This window comes from Terrapene carolina, unplaced genomic scaffold, assembly GCF_002925995.2.
Source record: "Terrapene carolina triunguis isolate 2854851 unplaced genomic scaffold, T_m_triunguis-2.0 Scaffold837, whole genome shotgun sequence".
Classification (NCBI taxonomy): Eukaryota; Metazoa; Chordata; order Testudines; family Emydidae; genus Terrapene; species Terrapene triunguis.
The window spans coordinates 2,224,948-2,241,768 of NW_020665188.1; positions in this window are offsets into that span (position 1 = coordinate 2,224,948).

Consider the following 16,821-nt stretch of genomic DNA (forward strand, 5'->3'; position numbering starts at 1 on the left):
CTATGGAAATGGGCAGTTTTTATAGAGTAGGGCAGTGAGGGGTTCAGCTTGTTTTGAAAAATTCAAAATGAACCTCCAGTAGAAGTTTGCAAAGCCTAAAAAACATATTAGGTCATGCACATTACAGGGGTCTGCCCAGTCACAAACAGCCTGGACCTTTTCGCAGGTCCACCTTGATTCCTTCTGGGGACAGGATGAAACCCAAGTACTCAGCTGAGGTCTGATCAAATGTGCACTTCTCCAGTTTACCATAGAGATTGTGTTGTCGGAGTCTCTCCAGGACTGTATGGACATGAGTGGTGTGTTGGTTCAGATCATCTGAGAAGATCAGTGTATCAGACAGATACACCACCATGAGCTGGTCCAAGAGGTCTTGTAGCACATCGTTAATGAAGTGCTGGAACGCTTCTGAGGATTAGTCAGTCTTAATGGTGGAGCGAAGCATAGACTGTTTGGAGACAAGCTATAAATAGAAGGGTGGGACCCTACCAAAGGTTAGTTAGATGACCCTGTTTTGAGTTGGAGGGGGTTTGTTCTTGATTTCCTTTGAACATGAGCACCCTGGAAGGGGTAGGACTGAAGTGTGTCTTGGCTGGAGAGCAAAGTACTGCTACCTAGGACTTTACAGAGACAGTTTCTTACCAGCAGAGACCACAGCTGGGTGAGTCATGACCTGGCGGGCCACAAGGGGGAGTTGCCTAGGCAACCCAGTTACACCTTCTTATAGACTTTAAATATTACGTAGGACACATTAATGACACATATTAATCTAGGGCTACCATATGTCCGGATTTCCCCGGACATGTCCGGCTTTTCGATCTATAAATAGCCGTCCGGGGGGGATTTCTAAAAATGTCCGGGATTTCCCCCCGGTCGGCTATTTATAGATCGAAAAGCGGCGCTGCTCGGCAGCCAAAACCCCTTCTCGACTCCCCCCATCCCCTGCAGCCTTAGCATGCCCCCGGCCCCGCAGCTGTCTTCCCCCTCCTGCCCTCCCCTGAACGCTCCGCCCCCCTGCTCCTCCCCCTCCCCTGCTTCCCGCGAATCAGATCTTCGCGGGAAGTCTGAAAAGAAGCAGGGGCAGGCGGGCAGCAGCAGGTAAGCTGGGGTGGGGGGGGACGCGAGGAGGAGGGCTCCGGGGAGGCGCGGCACGGCCCAGTCCGGCCCCGGCCGGTCCCAGCGGCGCCGGCACGGCCCAGCTCGGGCCCTGGGGCACCGGCCCCAGTTCCGGCCGAGCGCGCCGGCCGGGCCCCGGCCCCAGCGGCTCCGATTCCAGCCGAGCACACCGGCCCCGACTCCAGCGGCTCCGGCCCGGCTCCGGCCGCAGGGCAGCGGCCCCGGTTCCAACCGAGCGCGCTGGCCCCGGCCCCAGCGGCTCCGGCCCAGCTCGGGCCCCAGGGCGGAGCGCAGCCCGATTCCTGGGCTCTTGTTAAAGCCGGTCCTGGTCAGGGGACAGGGAGGGGGGGGTTGTATGGGTCGGGAGTTCGGGGGGGGCTGTCAGGGGGGCAGGGGTGTGGAGAGGGGTTGGGACAGTCAGGGAGAGGGAGCAGGGGGGGTTAGATGGGTTGGGGGTTCTGGGGGGGCTGTCAGGGGGGCAGGGGTGTGGAGAGGGGTCGAGGCAGGCAGGGAGCAGAGGGGGTTGGATGGGTCGGGAGTTCTGGGGGTCCTGTCAGTGGGTGGGGAGCAGTTGGATAGGGCATGGGAGTCCCGGGGGTCTGTCTAGGGGCGGGGGTGTGAATATGGGGTGGGGGTGTGGATAAAGGTCAGGGCAGTCAGGGGACAGGTAGGGTCCTAGGGGGGCAGTTAGGGTGGGGGGTTCTCAGGAGGGGGCAGTCAGGGGACAAGAAGCAGGGAGGCTTAGATGGGGGTGGGATTCTAGGGGGCAGTTAGTGGCAGGGGTCCCAGGAGGGGGCAGTCAGGGGACAAGGAGCAGGGCGGGGTTGGGGGTTCTGAGGGGGGCAGTCAGAGGGTGGGAAGCGGGAGGGAGTGGATGGGGCGGGGCAGGGCAGGGGTGGGGCTAGAGCGGGGCTCCTCCCCCCCATGTCCTCTTTTTTGATTGTGCAAATATGGTAACCCTAATTAATCAGTCTAACATTACCATGAATTGATGTTAGACACATTACCTATTAAACTACATGTACAGCATTGTCCTCAAGAAATGCCAAAAAAGCATGCGCATCAACTGAGTAATATATTAGCAATAATATTTCCCATTAATAGCATCTTTTTAAAGGAAATATGTGAATATTGAAATCAAGATAACAAACAAATGAAAACAGCCAACAAACCCGGGATCAGTGTTAACGGTTGTTGTGCCATAATGAAAGAGGCATTCCTTTGAACTTGACCAGGTTAATATGATTGTTTTTTATATGTGGAGGGTAAGATTTATGATATCATCTACTCTTCATTCCCTTGCTTTTAAGTTCTTCGGTTTTGTAAACGCTGTGAAAGATAACCATATTAGTGTCACTTAGCAACCTTAATTGGGTTTTGAAATGATGGAGTTTGTTGCGTGGTTTGTGGCACTTTATATGGGATCAGAGCACATTCTTTGCAGCTAGCACTGTGCAGGCTTATAGAGTTGCTTTGAGAGAATGTGACAAGACCAAGTTAAATTGAAACTCTGCACCCAGTCAATATGTCTGAAACTGCAGCCTAATATTGCCAGGAAAGAACTGTGTGGTCCAGAAATGAAAGGGTTAACATTTTCTAAAATACTACAAGCCTGTTTGTCTGTAAGCTTTCATAGTTCCCAGTTCAGCAAAGCTCTTAAGCAGGTGCTTAACTTTAAGCATGTGAGTAGCTCCATTATTGAAGTCAGTGGGAGTACTTACACACTTACTGTTAGATAGGGGCTCAAACACCTTGCTGATTCAGGGCCTATGTGTTTGGCTAAATCAGGACCCCAGAGAGTTGGGGCTTTAGTGGTTTCTCTTCAAGACTGCCTCCTGATTATAGCTCCATGCCAGCACAGCATTTAACGGTGTGCTCCATATTACGCATGTCCTTATGTGCTATGCTGGACTGGGGCTTCCAGGAGCTAGACCAGTGGTGGGCAAACTTTTTGGCCCAAGAGCCACATCTGGGAATAGAAATTGTATGGTGGGCCATAAATGCTCACAAAATTGGGGTTGGGGTGTGGGAGGGCGTGAGGGCTCTGGCTGGGGGTGCGGGCTCCAGGGTGGGGCCAGAAATGAGGAGTTCGGAGTGCGGGAGGGGACTCGGGGTGGGGCTATGGATGAGGGTTTTGAGGTGCAGGAGGGTGCTCTGGGCTGGTATTGAGGGGTTTGGAGGGCAGGAGGGGGGTCAGGGCTGGGGTAGGGGGTTGGGGCGCGGGGAGAGGCTCAGGGATGCAGGCTTCTGGCAGCACTTACCTCAAGCGGCTCCCAGAAGCAGCAGCACGTCCCTTCTCTGGCTCCTATGCGGAGGCATGGCCAGGTGGCTCTGCGCGCTGCCCCATCCACAGGCGCCACCCCTGCAGCTCCCATTGGCTGTGGTTCCTGGCCAAGGGGATCTGTGGGGGCGGCGCTTGGGGCAGAGGCAGCATGCAGAGCAGAGCCCCCTAGCTGCCCCTGCGCGTAGGAACCGGAGGGGGGCCATGCCACTGCTTCCGGGAGCCACGTGGAGCAATCCCCAATCCTGCTTCCCAGCAGGAGCTCGGGGGCCGGATTAAAACTGTTGGAGGGCCAGATCTGGTCCACGGGCCATAGTTTGCCCACCCCTGAGCTAGACTGTGCCAGGCTGGGAGGAGGAAAAAATACCATGTGACCTATACAGTGTCTCAGTCTCTGGGCAGGCTACCCATTCTGGGACCCTTTTCCAGCACCCCTGTCCAGTGACAGGCCCATGCCTTCTATTCTCTTTGCGGTGGGATCCCTCAATTCAACTGAGCAGGTGTCCGGGCTACACCTCCCTGAGCAGACATCCTTATTACTTAGCAGTGCCAACTGGGCTTGGACCCTGCCAGAGTTCTCCTCTGGGTCTGTGGTCAGTAATAGTATGCAGTGACACAGAAGCGGTTTCTCCAGCACAGAGTATGATCTGTTTGCCCAAAGAGCATATGGAGTTTAGAGAAGTAGATTGAAAAATAACAGAGACCTATACACAGAGTGTCTTATCTGTGTTTGGCATTCCCCAGGTAGAATGACTAAGCCTTGGTGTGTGCCCTGCTCTCTCTGGGCATCACACGACAGCTTGCTCTTGGCAGACCCTGACTCTGCATTGTCAGCCTCCCTGCACCCTGACTGTATGTTTCTCTGTCAGCTTCCTGACCTCCTCCATCCACCCTTTTTAACCCCCCGGAGGGCCTTTTGATCTCAGCCTGAACCTTGGGAAGAGGAAAACATCCTACTTTGGATAGTGCCAGCCAGGTAGGTTCTCCCCGCAACTGATTGCCCAGCCGTTGTTGTATTGAGTCCTTTGAAATGGGGTGGGTACCTGAGAGGCTTTGAGCTGTGTTATTGTTTTTCATTCCTGGGTTCAACAACCCCTCTTTTACAGCCTCCGTTGATTTGACTAGGTATTCAGGCAGGCAACCATCACAAATTGAACAGGGAAATTGGATCATACATAATAATAATTAGAAACTAGTAGCTGAAAGGCTGTGCAGTTGGATGGGTGTGGCAGTTACGCTCTGTATCTGATTTATCTATTTCCCCTTAATGTCCTCTTTCTTTCAGCCTCTCTGTGGACAGTGGGGGTAGCTTGCTTTCTTGGCATTGTAAATGGTCAAAGCTTAGTGTGGTACTGGTTACAGAGCCACCATACACCAGTACCTGTGGAAGCTATTTTTGCATGCGCCCAATTCTGCATGGCTTGAAATCCAATTATCTCAGCATTTGTGGCAGGCCTTCACACTAGTTACCTGTGTACTATTTCATCCAATACCACATTCACAAAACACTGCCATGGTAAACGTGCCAGCGTGACCCAGAGCTGTGTGGATTAGTGACCAGGCAATCCTACAGAGCGGCTCCTGTGACTCTACGGAGCTTTCTGAACACAAAGAGCCTACAACCAGGCTTGGAGTTGTTTCCATCACTTCACACTGACTCAATAGACTTCCTAAGCTTCAGAGGGACAGACAGACAGAGGGACAATCCTGGAACATTTGTGTTGATTTGTGCAGGGGGTGAATGAGTTGTTGTGCTGCAATGAGGGGGCTATCTGTTTTGGGGGTTATTGTTTTGATGTGTGTGGGTTGTGTTGTGCTGGATGGGTTGTGTGAGTGGAGAAGGAGGGGTGTATGCTGCAGTGAGAGACTATGTGTATTCAGAGTTATTGTGGATGCTGATAGTGTTGATTGTGCTATGCTGGGAGGTCTATTTGTGCAGGTGCCGAACAAAGGGTGTGTGCACCAGTGAGGGTCTATGTGAGTTTATTACGTGTGCTGGTTATGTGGGTAGTTTTGAAGAACTGTGGCATATGGACCAAGTAATCGATTGTCTGTGCAGTCTCTCTCATACAGCCAATGGAATTGATGCATGCAAATGAGCTATAGAGTAAGGGTGATGTTTGGTTGAGTTACCTCTGATATCACAATGGTTAGGACTCTTGGCATAGCATAGATACATGCCTTGCTCTAGCTGTACCCTGTACAGGTCTAATTCGTAAAGTCAAAATGGCTGAGAACTTGAAAACTAGATGGTAACAGACCATGAATCCGATTGATGACTGGTGACATTCCAAACAAAAAGAGCTCTCAGCCAAGCTTGTAGCTGATTCTGTTGCTTCACACTGACTCTACAGACATTTAAGGCTTCAGAGAGACATTCCTGGAATCGTATTAGATAGATAATAAAGCTATTTTCCCTATTTGTAACCAATTTTGAGTATCAAGTATTGATATTAATGATCTGCTCACAATCAACGCAGAGGTCAAAAATAAATACAATGAAATTGCAAACCAATTTGTTGAGCAATTCTAAAGAAGTAAACTGGAGGAGACTACAGTTGGCTCATACCCATTCTATGAGCAGAGGTAGAGGCTATATTTATCAAGGAAATGGTGTGTTGTATATTATTCACTCAGCCCTACTCCAAACACTAGCTAGGCAATAAGTTTTCTCTGAGTCAATAACCAAATACAGGAACAGGAGAACAATACACCCCTCCGGTACATCAAAAGTAAGATTGTTTATTTGGATTAATGAAAGTTCTACAATATGGGTAGAAAAAAATGAAGGTTACAACATACTCTGCAGAACATATAAGCTTTTACTTATGGAGTGTCTGTAACATATTTCCCCTACTGAGTTGCAGCACTAGCTTTCCCTAGCACCCACATTGCTGTGTTAAAGAGAGATTTCCAAATGTGCATGTCTAGGCACTACCAAGGCTGGGGAGGCTGTGTAATCTAGCGGACAGGGCCCCAGACAGGGAGTCAGGATTCAGGAGCTCTGGGTTCTATTGCTAACTCTCCTGCTGACCTGTCATGATGGTGAGCAAGTCACTTCCCCTCTCTTTCCCTTTCCAACTCTTGTTTCTCTTGTCTAGTTAGATTGTCAACTCTTTGGGCTGGTTTTCACTATACATTTGTACAAGGTCTATCACAATGAGGCTGGATCTAGGTTGGGGCCTCTAAGTACGACTGTCTTACAAGTAACTCACAATAAATGAATGAGTGATACAGTTAATAGACTGACAGTAACTAGAGGGATGCAGCTGGCACTAGTCCATCATCTCTGACAGAGGAATTTGTATATAATGGATACAAATCTAAATGTGCTAATCCAAGAGTAACAATCTTGGGGTAAACTCTTGGCTGCAACTAGACAGTCCTGCAGAGTCAGAGGAGTTAACCAGAGTAAATGGAATATGGATTCCTGAGTCATTCCCGCGAGTATCTAGTCACCTGTCCCTTCTGAGGACGGTTCCCAGCAACCAAATCTCTACTCTAGCTTGCTAGGTAGAGAATCATCCCAGCTGGTCCAGCATTTGAATTGTACTTTAAAAAGTGCTGGTACGTGTGCCCCTTTTTCCAAACAGTCAGCCCAAAGATCCACCCCTGCCCCCAGACAATGATTGCTCCAACGAATCTGTCCCTCTTCAGGGCTTAAGGTGGGCTTCCCCTAATGTTCTCCCCTGAGAACAGGATAGCTGCAAGCCACTACCAACACATCTCTCCTATGTGCCTGCTTCCCCCTACCTGGTGCTGGGAGCAGCAAAGGTGAGTGGGAAAACAGAGAAGCCTTTAGAAAAGAGTCTTTGCCCCATATCTTGCAGAGCTGTGGTCAAGAAAGGAACATATTGGAGCACTAGCTTGTCCTTCACTGCCCAAGCCTGTACCCTGCTGGTGCTACAAATTTAGAACAGCGCTTGGGGAGTTTCTGCCTCTCTGTTATGAGTAGGAGGCACTTATCTATCACAGTTGGAGAGAGGATTTGATCCACACTGTCTCTTTATGTCCCTCACCCTTCCCTCTTTCTCTCCATTCACCTTTTGTCAGACCCTGCTCAGGAGTGAAGGAGGAGAGGGAATGAGACCATGCCCTCACTGGCTGCTTTGAGTCTTGGCAGGAGCCACGGGACACGCTCCTTGGGCAGGCTGTTGAATATTCTGCTCCTTTATAAACAGTGCCAGGCTAGCTTTCAGCCATGAAGCGTGTAAAGTAGGAATGGCATGCCACGGGCCCAAGTGTCAGTTATGCACTGGGGATGTCTACTCTGCCTAGGTCTGACTGCAGCATGTGTAGACATACCTGAGCAAGCTTTGATCAAGCTAGATCCAGTAACAATAGGAGAGAAGCCGCAGCAGCACAGGCTAGCTGCTCAAGGACATACCCAGGATCCCAAGCAGGTTGTACAGCCCATGCTTTCCTGACTAATTTACCCAAAGTAGCTTTGATCTAGTTTACAACAGGTGTAGACATACTGCTGACACACCTCTGATTGCAGTTTAGACAAACCCTAAGACCTCTTTGGGCCACTCTGACCGTGAGTGTCCAAGTCTTAATAGGATGGAGACAGCTGCTTTAGAACACACCCTGCTGCTCCAGCTTGCACAGAGCTGGTGTCAGGGACCTACATGAGCTCTATTAGGAGGGGCGGAGTGCTACTCTGTGCCTATTCTCTGCTTCCCATGGTCCATATGGCATAATACAGGGTAGCTCTGAGGTTGCTCTAATTTACAGCAGGAGCTGGACTGTCATGCTGGCTGTTCCATAACACAGGGAGGTGGGTTCCAGTCATTTTTCTTCTTCCCCTCCAGTCCTGCTGCAAGGGTGAGTAAGAAGAATCCAGGCCTATGTGTTTAAAAACAGCCAGAGAAGGAGCATTCTGCTAAACCCTGTACAAGCTGCATGTATACGTGGTCATTTTCATGTTTGAATATTGTTAATGAAGCAAAATCTACAAGCAGTGAGAGTAACTTGTAAAACAGTTTGCAATGTACTTGCCTCCTCTGCTGTCCAACTGGTTCTAGCCCAGTGCCTTTCATTCACACACAAAAGGAAGGGTCGGAGTTAATACCTCAGGCCCAGTCTTTCTCAAATGCTTCAGGATAGCTCCATCCCCTCCCACAGCTCTCTAGGTTAGCTTTATTTATTGTGCTTGTCAGACGTAACCTCTCAAACTGTGTATAAGAGGCCTGAAAAATAATTGGACCAAGTGGGAATGCAGCCTCCTCCTCCCTAAATCCCCCAAGTCTCCTGGGACCAAGGCATGGATGCTAGCCATGGTCAGGAGCATTGCAAGTTGATAAATTGCTGGACGAGGCGATGCAGGGATCCTGGGCCCAGCCCCACTGTAGCATTTGCAATCAAAACCCAGGGCACTGTGAAAATGGCTGCCACTGCACAACACCGCTCCGCTGACCTCAATTTTCTCAGTGGAGAAAAGAGCAGGTCAAGTGGAAAGCACTTAAGGAGGAAATTTGTTTCCTCGCAGATGGGGAGGCAGTGAAGACAGCCAGCAATCGCCTGCTCTGAAATAAACCAAATTAATTTTACACTCTGTTGTGAATTGAGGAGGTGGGGGTGGGAGCCTTAATAATAATGGACTTGGATGTTTTACTAGAACTCAACAAAACAACTGGCAAGAGGCAGAGATGCACTACAACCACATCTCAAACTGCTCCTACCAGAGGTGCTGGCTTCCCTTTGTTTTCTTTCCTTACAATCTAACCCAATGTATTAACTGGAGTGGTTTATAATTCCAGTGTGATAAATGAGGCATTCTGAAGAGGAGATGGGGACACTGCGCTTTAATAACTTCCTTTGCTTCCTCCTTAACGATTTCTGCCCTCCAGCTGTTGTGACTCATAACTCCAAATGCAAGAAGTTGGAGAGTAGGAAATGGTCCCTCAAGGCAAAATTGAGCATGCACATGGAGGACTGGTGTCACTATAGCATCATCTCTTCCTGGAGCTGCAGCAGTGCTGGGAGGCTGTCTAGCACTGGCGATCAGTAAAACCATTCTTTTTATGTATCAGAGGGGTAGCCGTGTTAGTCTGAATCTGTAAAAAGCAACAGAGGGTTCTGTGGCACCTTTAAGACTAACAGAAGTATTGGGAGCATAAGCTTTCGTGGGTTCTCACTAAGAAGTGAGGTTCTTACCCACGAAAGCTTATGCTCCCAATACTTCTGTTAGTCTTAAAGGTGCCACAGGACCCTCTGATTCTTTTTATGGAAAGATGTGGTATTATTAAGATATAAGGTATCACTGTATCTGCTGTTCATCCTTTAAAAGGGTACATTAAGGACAGAGCTTACACTAAAGGAATCTAAGCTTTATGTGTATAGTTTGGTATCTGTCCTATGCAGATGTGAGATATTAATACAGGCATGCACAAGAAATACAGGAGGGTTGGTCCTTTCACATATATACAGCAGATACGTTTTTAGCAGAATAGGAGACTGTTCAGAATGGCTGGAGCAATCCTACAATGCAATGTTACATGGGGAATTCAAAGAGACAGTGTGGCCATTCTGCAGACATAGGGGTCCAGAGGAGCATTTCAGAAGCAATAAAGCAAAAGGTATAAAACATGCAATCCAAAGGCATACGAGACTATGAGAGCTAAGATATTTCAGTGGGCTGTTTGGTCAGGAGGGGCTAGAAAATGAAATTAATGGGCAAAGGCATCTATAATCTATCAAAAATGCTGCCACCAAACTCATCTTCCTTGATTGCTGCTCCAGTCATATCACTCCCCTTCTGCCCCCCACATACACACCATTTTATAACCCCCTTCACTGGCTCTGCCTCCCATTCCACATCAGTATCAAACTCCTTAACGGGCACCTGTTATGCTTCTGTGCAGACCCTGCACTCTGCTACCTCTGCCTCCCTTCCTGGCTCCTTGGCTCCCAAATGGAAGGAAAAGTAAAAATTGCAACATTTCCTGTGAAATAACATTTTTTGGGGGGGGGATGAGGGGGTGAACAGAACAAGACTTTGGGTCAATTGCATGTTCTATGTCAATAAAATTGATATGCTTCATTTCAATTTCAACTCCTCCTAAAATGTTATAATAATATATGTTTTGAAAAAAAAAGTCAAATTGTTTTGTTCCAATAAGGATCCAATATGAATTTATCTAAATGTTTTAATATTTTTTATTTTCAAAACAAAATGATATTGAAATCAACATATTCCTGTGGAAAGTTTTGATTTTGATGCTGTGGCATTTTCTGATGGAAAAAACATTCAGTTAGAAAAAAACTGACCAGCTCTACTCACAAGCGCTTCTGTGCCCTCTCCGATGTTGGACTCTGTGCCTGGAATGTCCTGCCTGATACACAACCTCCTATCCTCCTTTGAATCCCCTTTCAAAACCCATCTTTCCCTTGCAATTCTGCACACAATCCACTGAACAATAGTAAAGTGCTTTGTGGTGGGGCAGACAGAAGTAACCTGTGTGGATGCCATAGAAGTATTGTGTTCCATAATAAGGAGTAAAATAAAATCAATAAATAAAGTAAAAGCTGCATGCTCTGACGGAGTGTAGCAGTGTGCACAGAATACTGCCCCCTGGAGGCCACTCCTGACCCTGGTCTATCCCTAAAGGCACAATGACTCCCCAAACAAAGATGCTACTACAGGGGACTTTATCAATTAGAAGCACTGTAGTGAGCCGGTGTGGTACCCCTCCGTCTCCTGCAGGGCCGAGCTTCCTCCAATCCCAGCGTGGGCGGAGCCACCGGGTCCGGGGCCCGCCTCTCCGAGGTCACGGCCCCGACCCGGAAGTATAAAAGCCCGCCAGCAGAGCTCACTGAGGCCCAGACCGCCAGAGAGAGCAGACGTCCCGGGCCGAGCTCCGGCTTGGGAGACAGCCGCAGGCCGCATGCTACCCCCCCGCGCCGGTCAAGCCCACCTCTCGCCAGGTACCCCGCGGAGGACTGCCCCAGCCTGCCCCGGACCCGTTACCCCGCGGAGGACTGGCCCAGCCTGCCCCGGACCCGTTACCCCGCGGAGGACTGGCCCAGCCTGCCCCGGACCCGTTACCCCGCGGAGGACTGGCCCAGCCTGTCCCGGACCAGCTGCCCCGAGGAGGAGCCAAGCCTGCCCCGTGCCAGCTACCCGGGGGGAGAGCTGCCGGACCGGCCCCCAAGCCCCGCACCCGAGGAACCGATGCTGCTGGACTGGCCCGAACCCGGCATCGCCGCCGAGGTAAGCCCCGAGGGGGAACAAGGAAGTAGCCTGGGGGTAGCCGACCCCAGTCAGGCTGCAGAGGCCTGTGAGCCGATGTCAGTGTGTTTCGGTCAGGATACCCCACTGACCGGCAGCGACAGTAACCGCTGCTAGGGCCCCGGACTGGAACGCAGTGGAGTGGGTGGGCCTGCATTCCCCCCTGCCACCCCCACTCACGGGTGGCAGGCTTCCCCCTCACCCAACGCTCCGGTGTAGGAGCCTGGGCTTACCTTAACTGCTTATCTGCTCAGCCCCTGCACCAGAGGGCCTGGGTTCCTTAACTGCTGGATTGCTCAACCCCTGCCCCAAAGGGCTTGAGCTGTGACTGTGTGTGCCCCGCCCTGACCCAGGGCCTGGGCCCCTTAACTGCTTGTCTGCTCAGCCCCTGCACCAGGGGGCCTGAGCTCCTTAACTGCTGGATTGCTCAACCCCTGCCCCAAAAGGGCTTGAGCTGTGACTGTTGGTGCCCCGCCCGGATCCAGGGCCTGGGCCTGCTTAAACTGTTAATTAGCGCTCAGCCCCTGCCTAAGGGCCTGAGCTCCTGAACTGTGGGCTGCTCAGCCCCTGCGTGAAGGGACCTGAGGTTGAACTGTCTGCACTTTAGTGAGCCGGTGTGGCACCCCTCCACCTCGGAGGGTAGAGCCCCGGTGCAATCCTACTACAAGCACATTTTCCATTGTTTAGGAGAGATTCTGTTCCCATCTGGACTTTACTGTCATCAGTTTGCACTTACAAAACTCCTGGCAGATTGATAGTAAAGTATGTTTTTGATGAAAAATGGATTTGACTATGGATAACGTTTTAATAATAGTCTCTCCCCAAGGGATATGCTTTCCTTTTTGATTATCAAACCTAAGAATTTTGATACATGTGTACAGATTTGAGGATATTTAACAGTGCTTTCAGGAGACCAACTTTTTTTCACAGGACTGCAAATGAATAAAGCGTTATTAAAATAACCGCAATTTATTAACGGTAACCTTTTCCTTCCAGATTCCATGAATCCCCTCACTCCAATGTACAGAAATATCCATTTTGTGGAAAACTGGAAGGATGAGCGTATTACCAGCAACATGTAAGTCATATTGGCATTTTATAACATATCACTAAGGTATCTGCTCCACACCATACAGGGACCTAGGTAATGTTTTGTGAATTTGTTTTTTTCTAAAATAACTCATTGTTCCTTTTCTGCTTTATTTTATTATTTCCCCATATGTCACTGGTCTGAAAGTAGGTGATCAAAACTCCAGCCCTTTATATAATTTCACATGCAAGCTCTTCGGGATAAGCAGGGCCAGCTCCAGGCACCAGCTTAACAAGCAGGTGCTTGGGGCGGCCAAGGGAGAGGGGCGGCAACTGCGGCAATTCGGGGGCGGCAGGTCCCTCACTCCCTCTAGGAGTGAAGGACCTGCTGCTGAACTGCCGCCGCCAATCGCGGCTTTTTTTTTTTTTTTTTTGCTTGGGGCGGCAGAAATGCTGGAGCCGGCCCTGGGGATAAGAAAGCTATTTCCTTTTGTCCAAAGATCAATGTACTCTTTGAAGCTTGATTTGAGTTTTGCTTGTTTACTTGGTTGGTAATGTCAAATATATAGCATGGGAAGCTTATTCACAATCACAGCCTGCCCCTTTCACACATAGTGAGTAGTCTCTGACATCACAAGTAGCCTTACTAAAAGCAGTGGGATTATGGGTGACAGAACTTGGCCCTAAAACAGAATGGGATCAATTCCCTTTTGCATTATAACCCCTTTCCAACTGTGCAAAGGGATGGAAAGTTGGCAGATCTGGCTGTTGGGGAATGGTGCCTCCATGATACACATGGCTTCTCACCAGCCAACGGTTCTCTTTTCCCCACCAATACGTATCTCCATTCAGGAGGCTGCTGGAGCCTACAGGCCAATGGTGGGATGTTCAGAAGCACCAGTCAATGAGACTGTACTCCGAAGTAACGTAGGCACTGCTGAACATTGATATGTCCAGATCAAATAGGCCAATGCAAATGCAGAGGACAAATACGTTTTTAAATCTTGCACTGCCCCTACACAAGTAAGTCTGTTCCCATTTTACATCTTTCTTTAAACATGGTCTCAAAGTTGCTCTTAACTCTCCATTCTGTGACATAAATCCCAGGTACAAGGTCATGCTGCCTGACAAAGAAAATGATTGCTTCCCCTTACAGCGATCACTCACCATTTTGAATTGCATCTGCATTCTATAGAATGATTTCAGCTCCTCTGCCAAAATCTCAAATTCCACAAAGTCAGCCCAATTTCTCCCAGTCAAATTCACAGTCAAATGGTGGTGAACAAATAAGGCTTTTTAGGTGACCATGATGTGCCAGCCCACTGTACCCAAATATTATCCAAATAAATAGCTACTCATCTGTTTTTTGGGCATTACAAGTGGGATTTTTTTTAAAGCTTGGCCTTAACCCAAACAAGTTCTCTATAAAATGGAACACTCCTTCATACATAATGTATTTTGTTAACTCTTGTCTTTCATTGGCCGTTAGCATTTGTATGTTCCTCTGCTTCATGTTCAGTTCCACAGAAAAGAAACCATTTATTATCAACTTTGCATGTGCAAACACCAGCATGGGCATTTTACAAGAAATAATGTGTGTGCACATAGGTGTTTAGTGCTTCAAAAGGGAACATGTAGCTGCTTGAGTGTGCAAAGGTGGGCAAACACAAAAGGACACCTTCTGAAAAATCAGACTCTTAGCTTTATAATGGCAGCAGCTCCCTAACCTTTTGCTTCCAATACCTTTTCCTCATCTGGCTTCAATATATATTATCACTCCCAAAGTCCCCCTCCACGGTGAAGGCAAATAGTCAGTTTCCTTTTAACGTGGGGCAAGTTAGCAGTTTGATGGGAGATTTCTGCTAATGTTTAGGAGGTCAAATATGTATTTAATTTAAAAAGAGAGACTTAATGTCATTCACTGGTAGCAAGAACTAGAAAGCCTGAACTGGAATAGCAAAGCTCGAAGTCTAGCAAAGAGGGAACGGTTTTGAAATTGACATATTAGCAGCTATAAAATATCCTGGTTACAATGCATAGTGAAGTCTGAATTTGTGGTCACAGTATATCTGAGCAGAAGTGGAATCAGGGGATACAAGGGGCAGGGAGCTGTTGTTTTGTTGGTAGCTAGATCCATAATAAGTCAAACAAGTTCTACAGAGAGATGTGACTCCCGGGCCCTTTGCAACAGCAATAGATAAGGAAAGTGTATTGTAGTGCTTTGAAAGAGCAGAGTCTGACTTTGCTGTTTTACACTTGGTTAATGATGCATTTCTCTGTGGCTGGGTCTGACAAATAAATTGTAACCAGCCTTGTCACTTTCACGACGCTGAATGTATTAGCTCAAAATGATGGTTTAGACTGGGCGGGACCGTGATCCCAGACACGGGCCTTGACACTAATAACTTTACATTCAAATGAAGGGATTGTCTTCTGGCTCGTGTCAGTTGCTGTCTGAGTTGTGGCATGCTGGTGCTTTCATCACAACAGTGTGTAACAGGCACAGCAGATATCTGACGGAGTGGAAGCCAAAGACGAGGGGGCCATCTGGTGACAAGCCACCCTGTAATGCAGGGGGCAGTGGGATGGAAAACTTCCCACGCAAAGTTCATCCATGTGTTCCCGATTAAAAGCATTTGGGCTTCCAATGGATTCATCCAAATTGGACATTTTAATTCCTGTTGAAAGCTGATCAGCATCCCTCTGCTGCATGAGAGCACTTTGTGTCACCTACGCATACACCAGCATCCTCCCTGGCCTTGACAACACCCACAACAGTCACTGGAGCTGGCCAGGTTATTAGCTTCAAATGGTGAAGGATCCATGAACAGGTTTGGGTTTTACAAATGTCTCCATTATTTGTTAAAAGGGAATTTTAGGCAGAGATTTTTCAAAGAGGCCTGGGGGATCGAGATGCAGAATTCTCAGTGACGTGAGTGGGAGCTGGCTGCCTAACTCCCCTAGGTGGCTTTGAAAGATCTCCGCCTTTGTATGTGTGTAAAAACCATGTCCTCTTTGTGAACAATGTGCACATGGGAAATCTGATGACTAGATTGTTCATAGCTCACCAGCCCCGCCTGTCTTTTGCCCCCCATGTAGAGAGTATGGTACCCACTGCTGAGAAGGACATGGAGAGGCTTTCTCATGGTGGAAGTTAGAGCCCTTCCCCTTCCCCCCCAATCTCTGTTTGTGGGCCCAGGTGCTCATGGGGGAGTATGTTTCCTACCTTCTGCTCTCAGGCTTGTCTCCAGGCTTGATGGGCCCATAAAAATGGATGTGATAGTCAGATCTATAAGCTGCTGGGGTGCTGCATGCTCTCCCCTGCCGCTACTCCGGGCATGTCTACATTGTGGCTGGGAGCGAGCCTCACAGCCCATGTAGACAGGCTTGTGCTAGCAGGGCTCAGGTTAGAGCACTAGAGGTCGCTGTGTGGCTGTTGTGGCACAAGTTCCACATAGCTATCTTTAGCACACTAGTGCAAGCCCCGTTAACACAAGTCTGTCTCTCTAGGCAGCTGCGGTGTAGACGTACACTAAGCCTAGAGATGTCAGAGAGGGCACTGCCTCCTCTGATGTCACTCCCAAGAGCCCCACCATGCCCATGTGAAGCTGTGGGGAATGGGGCGAGAGTGGGGTGGTGCAGCACCCCTTCCTGAGAACTGATGAGCTTATCCCCTCAGGACTGATTAGCCACCTGTGGGTGTGGAGTCAGGCTAGGCCATGGAAATCCTGCTGGCTACACTCCCACACCACATCATGGGCAGAGCATCATCCAGGTTGCACCACATTCCTATGAGCCACTCAAAGTCAGGTTCATAGCCCTCTGTTGCCCACATCAGGGCTTTGATTCTGCAATTCCTTATATGGAGTGCAGTGAACCACACAAGGTGATTGTGCTTCTGGGCAACTGTGAGTAAAGACTGTGTTGGTACCAATAAGGCTACATACTAGGCATGCTCTGTCACAAGGCCCCTGTGCCCACGCTCCATCACTGTCAAGAGGGATGGTCAGAAAAGGACGAGGTGTGGAGGAGTGTAGACATTCCGGGGTGGGGCTCGTCCCTTCCAGGGGCGGCTGGGAGCCAGGCCGCCCCGCTACAAAACTAATAACAGTTCTAGCTCAGTCCCTTAGGCAGGGAGTGAGCACACAAGTAGCAGTTCAAG